This window comes from Brachyhypopomus gauderio, chromosome 11 (assembly GCF_052324685.1).
Source record: "Brachyhypopomus gauderio isolate BG-103 chromosome 11, BGAUD_0.2, whole genome shotgun sequence".
NCBI classification, from domain to species: Eukaryota; Metazoa; Chordata; class Actinopteri; order Gymnotiformes; family Hypopomidae; genus Brachyhypopomus; species Brachyhypopomus gauderio.
The window spans coordinates 15,983,174-15,993,386 of NC_135221.1; the positions used below are offsets into that span (position 1 = coordinate 15,983,174).

The 10,213-nt window shown below is 45.8% G+C and overlaps 1 protein-coding gene across 2 annotated transcripts in view; it reads right to left on the bottom strand.

The window, feature by feature from the left end:
* sv2bb (synaptic vesicle glycoprotein 2Bb) overlaps positions 1-8,047 on the bottom strand; it is a 35,112-nt gene extending 27,065 nt beyond the window's left edge. Inside the window, exons 1-2 of one of the 2 annotated variants that reach the window (XM_077022339.1) lie at positions 7,707-8,047; positions 7,038-7,109 (exon numbers count right to left, since the gene is read on the bottom strand). The gene's annotated coding sequence lies outside the window, so the exon portion shown is untranslated. Of the gene's footprint in view, positions 1-292; positions 573-7,037; positions 7,110-7,706 lie in introns of those variants that run through there. The other variant, XM_077022340.1, reaches the window with a different exon arrangement.
* Positions 8,048-10,213: the final 2,166 nt, after the last annotated feature.

Consider the following 10,213-nt stretch of genomic DNA (forward strand, 5'->3'; position numbering starts at 1 on the left):
GAAGGAGGACTCTACCCCCTGAGACTCAGCAATGCCTTTAAATGCCTTTAATGTTCACCACAGAATCCAACATGCCTCACTCAAACCTTCTCTTCAGCTGCCATACATGTTGTGTTTCTCTGTAACATTTCACGAATCCTGTGTTAGAGAGACATGTACAAGTGTCTGAACACACAGTCTGAACACACAGCGGAAATTCAGTGAGTTTGACGCACCACGCACATGTTTACAGCCGTCAGTCCCACAACACACAACAACAAAAACAAATGACAAACAACATAACTTTTCTTACCCCAAATTATGCTGAACCTGCAGGAAAACATATTCTTCCTTTAAAAATGTAATATCCAAATAAACAGTTGTATCCAGTGTCTGGGTGTATCCTCAAATCTGCAGAGGAGGATACTGTTTCTACCACCAGAGATTTAGAACAAGGAGATTAGAGGCTATCCTCTTTTTCTGAATATCTCTCTCCGTGTCTCTCTCTCTCTCTCTCTCTCTCTCTTGTTCTACCTCTCTCTGTTTCTGTCTACAGCAGCTCTTTACACACACAGGAACCCCTCACAATGGTAGCGTCTGCTACTGAATCTACACTCAGTGTCTCTCTCCTCCCAATGCCCCGCCCAGCCAGTGGGGGGGGGGGAGGGGGGGGGGGCATTCAGGGTTAAGGGGGCGGAGCGTAGGGCTAGAGGGGCGGGGGTGGGGATGGATGGGGATGGCAGATGTTTTGATGCTGGTGGGCGGAGTGTTTCACAGACATGATGCAAAAGAACTAGAGGAGGAGAGCACCACCCTCTTATTAAGAACACCACACACACACACACACACACACACACACACACACACACACACACACACACACACACACACACACACACACACACACACACACACACACACCCACACATATACACCACCCTCTTACTAAAAACACCACACACACATATCCACAACCTCTTTACTAAAAATACCACACTGCAAACATCCATCTATCTATCTATCTATCTATCTATCTATCTATCTATCTATCTATCTATCTATCTATCTATCTATCTATCTATCTATCTATCTATATATCTATCTATCTATCTATCTATCTATCTATCTATCTATCTCGCTGTCTGCTATAATGACCACCACAAGTAAAATGTTCTGTTGATCTCATCGCAGTGCTCACCAATCTCTCTGCTCTCCCATGTCACGATGTGTGTGTGTGTGTGTGTGTGTGTGTGTGTGTGTGTGTGTGTGTGTGTGTGGTGTGTGTGTGTGTGTGTGAGAGAGAGAGAGAGAGAGAGAGAGAGAGAGAGAGAGAGGGAGTCTGAGGACAGAGCATATGGACCTACTGCTTACTGTACTCTCATTAACAATGACTTGACTAAGCCAGATTACATCTTACACACACGTACAGTATATTTCACTTGCTTATAGATGTACTGAACAATGTGGACACATTCATGCTTAACTATCACCATGGAGGAAGACATTTTAATTATGTTGTTGTTGCTGTTGCTATGTGATGTTTTTATTTAGCACCTGCCACACCAGTAGAAACATGCAATTTTAGTTGGTTGATATGGAGCATGAAAGACTATCACAATATCAGTATAGCAGTATATTACCTAGGTGTGATAAAACAGCATGTGTGAGTTTAGAATGAAGCTGGGTCCATCCTCACACAGCTGGGGGAGAGTAGCACATGCCCACTCCATGAGCACAGCTCACAACACAGCTGACGACACAACTCACAACACAGCTCACAACACAGCTGACAACACAACTCACGACACAGCTCACGACACAGATCACAACACAGCTCACGACACAGATCACAACACAGATCATGACACAGCTCACAACACAGATCACAACACAGATCACAACACAGGTCACAACACAGCTGACGACACAACTCACAACACAGCTCACAACACAGCTCACAACACAACTCACGACACAGCTCACGACACAGATCACGACACAGCTCACGACACAGATCACAACACAGATCATGACACAGCTCACAACACAGATCACAACACAGGTCACAACACAGATGACGACACAACTCACAACACAGCTCACAACACATCTCACAACATAGCTCACAACACAGCTCACGACACAGATCACGACACAGATCACGACACAGCTCACAACACAGCTCACAACACAGCTGACGACACAACTCACAACACATCTCACAACACAGCTCACAACACATCTCACAACACAGCTGATGACACAAATCACGACACAACTCACGACACAGATCACGACACAGCTCACGACACAGATTACAACACAGTTCACAACAGCTCATAACACAGCTCACGACACAGCTCACGACACAGATCACAACAGCTCATAACACAGCTCACAACATGGCTCACAACACACCAGTGTCAGCATAGTGTAGGCAGGCAGTCACAATTCTCACGCGGGTGGTAAGATTACATTGCAGGCTCATAGTAGCCTCGTGGTGACTAAAAGAGTTTATACACAGACTGCATTCACATTATCATGACCCTCAGACATGAGGAAGGATGGTATAGATGCACCTGCTATCTGTGATGGAAAGAGCAGAGTGAAAAGCCTGATTCTGAAGAGTCCTGAAATGATTCCTGAGCTGATTCCTGAGCTGTGTCCTGAACAGAGTCCTGAACTGACTTACATAGCGATTTCTTACCTGCTTAGAACGTTGTTGTCATTCAGAGAACTGACTCACATCTACATCAATTTTTATTGGAACAAAGCACAAGGCATTGCACAATGCAGGTCATCAGATGTCATCATGGTTCTGTTCTTTGGTTCCAGTTGGAAAGAAACATTTCACATTCCAGAACCTATTTATTCCTGGTGGGAATGTGCTGAAAAGAACTGGTCCCACATTGGACCGGAAGAGCTTTCACACACACAGGCCTGGTGCCCTGAGTTCTTGCTCTTTTGTGGTATTTGAGCACCACCTTCTTGTATAACGGCTTTTCATCGAACAGTGATGAATGTGTTCATTCAATATTCATATGGTGTGGTGTGTGGGGAAAGAAAGATTCAGTGCTATACTGTGTGCTGTAGACTCCACCTCTGGGCCATCTATATCCCACCAGGACCGTCTGGGGGCGGGGCACAGGACCAGAGGCATGGGGGTAGGGGTGGGCGTGGTGAGAGCAGAGCTCCATCATTACTGAGAGTGAATATCTTATCAGTGGGGGGTCGCCCTAATTCCAGTGCCACATAATTCTGCTGGAAAAGAGGATTAGCGCAGACCTGTGGGCAGAGACCACGATCAGATTTAAATCACGCACTCTCTCCATCAGCTGCCATCTTCATGGAGAACGTCACTGAAATCACACAGTTTACTCTTTGACCTGACACTTGTCAAATGTCACTGTTGCCCCAGTTACTGTATCACTGAGCTACAGGCTCTGGCATCTTTGGAATGCCATCATGCTGCCAGGATTTGAGTGGCAGGTCAATTGTGAAGTTGTCTAAATGGTTTCTGTTGGTCAGACTGAAATCCAAGCTCTCTCTCTCTTCTCTTTTTTCTCTCTCTTTTCTATAAATAAGTGTTCTGCTCAACCACACAAGGTGACAGTAACGTAGATTGAGGTGCCACTGGACGGAACGGCTTCTCAACTGTAAGGGCGTCAGTGTCTCCATCAGTTGAAGCTGCTGAACTCCAACATCTCCACCTTCTTCACCACATTCTCCATGTTCCCCACATTCTCCAAGTTCTCAGATCTTCTTGGAAATGAGAATATAATATATACAGCATTTTCTTCTCCCTCTTTTCTTTTATAGACAGATGTTTACAACCCATCATTAAATAATCTCATTAGAAGCCTGATATACAGTGTTTCCTGTGTTAGACACGATCTTGTTCCAGCTCTGCATGGAAACACTTTTGACTCCTGGCACCAACACACAGGTAGGTGAAAGCAAAGGAAGTCATACATTTGAGGGCATTGGCCTTGAGGGCATTGGCCTTGTGGGCATTGGCCTTGTGGGCATTGGCCTTGTGAACACTGGCCTTGTGGGCATTGGTCTCTTGTTATACACTAGATGAGTGATGTCCACATTTCACATTTTTATAGTCTTAAAATTATGGATGTTCCCGTTTGCCTACAACACAAACAATCCTCTCTAAAATTCAAAAAGTCATTTTCAAAGTCAAATCATCTCACCACTGCCAAGGTACTACAGGAAGATTATATAAGCAAGCTATACATGGCAAATCTGTTAGTAATGCATTAAAACTCCCAGATTAGATTTAAGACCGGTGGAACTACACAGAGTGCATATGAGAGCAGTTTAACCCTGGAGATTTCCCAGCATGTGGCTTTGGGCTCTGTTAATCTCTCTCTCTCTCTCTCTCTCTCTCTCTCTCATGCCAGTAAGTGTTTTAACATCCATGGGGCAGCATTTCCACAATAGGCCTCTGTAAAACACACGTGGAGTGAGTTTAATTTCGTGGATAGATTGTCCTGCTGGTCTGATTTCTGCAGCATCATCGTCACAGTATTTTTTCACAGTGATTAAAAGCCCCTCCCTGTCACAGATCGGCCGTTTCTGATGTGTTGGCTCCAAACTGCACCATCCAATCAGGACACTTTTGTTTCCCGAGACAGAGTTTCATTAAACCCTGATATATTCACTGGGGTGACTCCATCCTCATTCAGCAGTCAGTACACCAACCTATCGATAAATCCATCAGCACACAACATTTCCAGACAGCAAGCTAAATGATCTTCTAAAAGGCATCTCACACCAGAGACTGATAGATGTCTATAGCAAACAAATTCTTCCATTTTATTGGTCACAAAAGGCTTGGGAGTGTCTTATATGGTAAGGCAGGCCCTGAAGGTCTGTGATAGATGAGAATAGATGTGGACATTTGGTTATAATGTTGTGCATTTCAAATTTTTGGTGACACATTGGTGGACAAATTCAAACCAGACAGAGGATGTGGAGATGAGTGGACAGTATAGGCTGTCACACTCCACACCCACCCTCACAGACACACACAGACACAGACACACACACACACACACACACACACACACACACACACACACACACACACACACACACACACACACACGCACAGCATAGCAGCAGCAATATGCCCTCTGACCACCCTTTCATGTCTTTTGGAGGAACCTGGCTTTCATAAACACAGATGCAATGTCTACAGAGCAAGTGTGGAGGGAGCACACTGCATATGGAACTCAGCCACTGACCCGCTACAGACACTGACAGCTCAGTACCACCACTGACAGCCACTGACCCACTACAAACACTGACAGCTCAACACCACCACTATCAGCCACTGACCCAATAACAGCCACAGACATCCAATGACATCCACTGACTGGTTATCAGCCACTGATGCAACACACCCTGCATTGTCAGCCGTACTGACAGTCACTGCCAATGAGAGTGATGGTGTTACTTTGTGATGGCGTTACTTTGTGATGCAGTTACTTAATGATGGTGTTCCTTTGTGATGGTGTTACTTTGTTGAGTTTGGAGGCTTCTGTCCTGCAGACTCTGTGTGAGCAGCACAAATGGACATTCAGTCACATTCAGGTAATGACATTAGTGCAGTGGCTCTAAAGGGGTCTCGCTACCTTACAGATCACGATCAGATTTCACAGGCTGTTAGGGCACATATACTATAAGATGGCCTGTACAGGCACTTTATGGGTACATCTGACAGTTCTCCAGAGAGGCCAGGTGTATGTGTGTGTGTGTGTGTGTGTGTGTGTTTATCAGAGCACTTTGATCAGCAGAATGAAAGCATGAATGCAGAACAAACACAGGAACGCAGCATCCATATATCTGTCTCAGCTCCACCCCCCCCAAACACACACACACACACGCACACACACACACACACACACACACACACACACACACACACACACACACACACACACACACACACACACACACACACACACACACACACATCCAGGCCAAACCCACTGTTTAAACAGTCAGACCTGGATCTGGCGAGGCTAACAACACACGTCCAGTCCTACAAATTGAACAGGATTTCTAATAATAACAACATCTCCAAGCCCAGTGAAGTTCCTGCTCCCTGTAGTGAAGGTGTACAGAGAGGTTAAGTGGTGGTGAACAAACGTCAACCCACATCATGCTGCAGAAGACACAATGTCAGTGGCCGTGGTTATTGTGAACCACAGACGCTCCGCCGTGTAGCCGTCTCATTCAAGATGAAAGACGTTCTTATAAATAAGACATATTACTGGTTTATTACAAAGAAATACAACGCCAGCTAATTGCTAAGCTAATTGGAAGAACCGTGTTGCCGGTGTAGTCAAGGTGTGGGACACTGGTGTAGAACAGGATGGTCCTGTTCTCTACTGGGAGTTTACAGGGATGTCCTGAAAGTCCTGCATGGTTTGTTCAGTGCGAACTGTACCCTGTTACTGTGCGTTGGTCATTAACACTGGGAGTGTGAGTGGAGGGGCAGGACTTTAGGGTTCCCGCGTTGAAGTCCAACTAATAAAGCAAAGTGGTGAAGTGCTTCTTTGACTGGGCTTGGCAAACAGCAACACGTCTGTCATAGTGTGCCAAACACACTTCCTAGTAATCAGTATTTCAGCTTGGCTTTGCTAACAGAGCCATCGGGTTACAGGTGAACACTGGGTGAACACTGCCCTGGTTAGAACACACCTCCAGTCACTCAGATTAGAAAGAGTAGGAGGGGCTAAAGAGAGGATGCATGCCACCAGCATTTGATAGGCTGAAGTAATGAGGGGCTTAGCTGCCACACCCCAGGGGTGAAGGATGATGGCTGTCTCTCTGTTTGTCTGGTGGCATGTCCATGTGACTGAGATGTCTGTGTGTCTGAGATGTCTGTGTTTTGAAGATGTTTCTGTGTCTGAGATACCTCTATGTGGGAGATGTCTGTGTGTCTGGGATGTCTGTGTGTCTGGGATGTCTGTGTGTCTGGGATGTCTGTGTGTCTGAGATGTCTGCATGTAGACGTGTCTGAGATGAGCCAGGCTTACCCACACGGGGAGGATCTGGCTGTGACGGGCAGGGCAGGCTCGTTCTCTTCACTCTGGTCTTCTTTCAGCTCTCTGCAAAGTGCGTAACCTCACATTCAGAACTTCGTCACCATTTTATTGAAGGGTGTTTGATCTAACCTGCCAAACATTCACTGCTAATCCATTAGACTCATCCATTGTCTCTTTCTTATTTTTTTAGGACTCTTAGAAAATCTCATCTGCGTCCTCTTGGATTCTACCACACACTGACAAGTCCACATTTGTTAAATCGAAAAACGAAAAAACCCTAAATCCATTCACTCATGGAACAAAATGCAAGCAAGAACATGTAGGATCGTGGAAGATGCGGGAATCGACTCGTGCAGGATGTGTTGAGCTCACGCTACAGGTGCACCTCTGTGGGCATCAGAGCAAGCTGTCAGCACTACGACAGTCAGTCTTACACTTCAAGCACTCAAAAATACATATCAGCAATAAAACAGCCCCATTTACTACAGGGAATGAACCAGAATCCTGGCTCTTACCTAAATATAAGAGAGAGCTCACCAACCTGAGTGAGATTGTATGGGATTTTAGTGACTGTGTGTTTCTCTTATATGTCCCATGCTCTAGTAACTTGGTTAAAAGAACGAAAACTGTACTCAAAACCCAGAAGAAGATAATCTTTACCTCTTATCTCTGGATCTGTGAGTATCTCAGGAGGTAGTCCTGTCCTTTTGTGCTGGAGGGTTCTGATCCAACAGAGCGATGCAGAGAGAGTCAGAGAGAGGTGGGTGCAGAGGGGAACAGTGAGAGAGAGAGAGAGGGGAAGAGAGAGAGATAGAGAAAGGGGGAGAGTATGAGAGATAGAGAGAAGGAGAGAGAGAGGGGGAGAAACAGGGAGAGAGAGGGAGATGGAGAGATGAAGAGAGAGGTTGAGAGAGGGAGATGGAGAGAGGGAAAGAAAGAGGGGAAGAGAGGGAGAGGGGAGAAGGGGAGAGGGAGATGGAGAGAGGGAGAGGGGGAAAAGGAGAGTGTGAGAGAAGGAGGGAGAGGGATGGGGAGGGAGGGAGAGAGGGAGAGAGAGGGAGAGAGAGGGAGAGAGAGGGAGGGAGGGAGGGAGAGAGAGAGGGAGGGAGAGAGAGGGAGGAGGAGGGAGGGAGAGAGGGAGAGAGAGGGAGAGGGAGAGGGAGGGGGAGGGAGGGAGAGAGGGAGAGGGAGAGGGAGGGAGGGAGAGAGGGAGAGGGAGAGGGGTTCCTTGATGCAGTCTGTGTGAGGTCTGAATGCTGATCAGGACAAGGCCTTTCCTCACGCACGGAATGATGGATACACTGTTCACACACCTCTGCAGTAACACACACACACACACACACACACACACACACACACACACACACACACACACACACACACACACACACACACACACACACATACACACAAACACACACAACCACACACCCACACCCACAATTCCAGTACCAACCAGGAACAGATCTGAAGCATGTCTGTGATTCACTCAAAACTCCTTTTACGTGATGATGTAAGGAGCTGAAACAGGTTGGTGTGGAGACTCATTAGAGGGACCTTCACCACCAGAAGTCTTTTATGAGCTGCAGAAGCCTGAAAAGCACAGGTCATTCCTAAAGAATGCGGCTGTATAGATCTGTGGACAGGACTGCAGTCTGAATAATTCTGTCGTGTAGACCTGACGGCACGGCTGCAGTCTGGCGGTCTGCTGCTGCTCTGTGAGGTGGTGTTCTCGGCCTCTGCAGGAGTCTGCTCCAACACCTACATCAGCCTCACACTCCTCATTATCATGTGTAAAGTGAGTATAGTAAAAGTAATGTATGGGCACGGCTGGCTGGTGTTTTAGGTTCAAAGACAAACAGCGCTGACTCCATCTAGTGGACAGAGGTAGGAAATACAGCAAAGGAAGTCATTTTTTCTTAGTTATTTTGGTGCATTTCTTGAATCAACATTAACATTTGTTTATATCTCGAAACAAGTTGTACAAACAACACCATGTAATGGTTTACCTATAAAAGGCTATAACACACTCAAAATCCCTAGCTTATATCTGAAGATTAAATATTTCTATCAGTGAACATGTCAGCCCCTCCAGAATGACAAGGACATGAGTTATTTATGAACAAGATAGTTGAAATGCTTATCTTTGTTGTCATGGTAACGGTGTACTTTGAGTGTAATTGCTGATGGTGTTGGTGACAGTGATTTAAAATGCACCAACGTGAGTGAGCAGAAACAGAACAGGGCGTTCTTCCTCTCAGCAGACATCTACAGCTTCCTCCATGATTATGAACATATCCACACATCTGCTTCATTCTAAAAGTGCTTCATTCCAGCAGTGCTTCAGTCTAACAGTGGTGGATAAAGCATGCTGTGTTTCAGTCTACCAGTGCTTCAGTCTAACAGTGTTTCAGTCTACCAGTGCTTCAGTCTACCAGTGGTGGATAAAGCATGCTGTCTTTCAGTCTACCAGTGCTTCATTCTAACAGTGCTTCAGTCTAACAGTGTTTCATTCTACCAGTGCTTCAGTCTAACAGTGCTTCAGTCTAACAGTGGTGGATAAAGCATGCTGTCTTTCAATCTACCAGTGCTTCAGTCTAACAGTGCTTCAGTCTAACAGTGCTTCAGTCTACCAGTGTTTCATTCTACCAGTGCTTCAGTCTAACAGTGTTTCATTCTACCAGTGCTTCAGTCTAACAGTGTTTCATTCTACCAGTGCTTCAGTCTAACAGTGCTTCAGTCTACCAGTGCTTCATTCTAACAGTGCTTCAGTCTAACAGTGGTGGATAAAGCATGCTGTCTTTCAATCTACCAGTGCTTCAGTCTAACAGTGCTTCAGTCTACCAGTGCTTCAGTCTAACAGTGCTTCAGTCTACCAGTGCTTCAGTCTACCAGTGCTTCATTCTAACAGTGTTTCAGTCTACCAGTGCTTCAGTCTACCAGTGCTTCATTCTAACAGTGTTTCAATCTACCAGTGCTTCAGTCTAACAGTGTTTCAATCTACCAGTGCTTCAGTCTAACAGTGCTTCAGTCTAACAGTGTTTCATTCTACCAGTGCTTCAGTCTAACAGTGCTTCAGTCTACCAGTGCTTCATTCTAACAGTGTTTGTCTACCAGTGCTTCAGTCTACCAGTGTTTCAGTCTACCAGTGCTTCAGTCTAACAGTG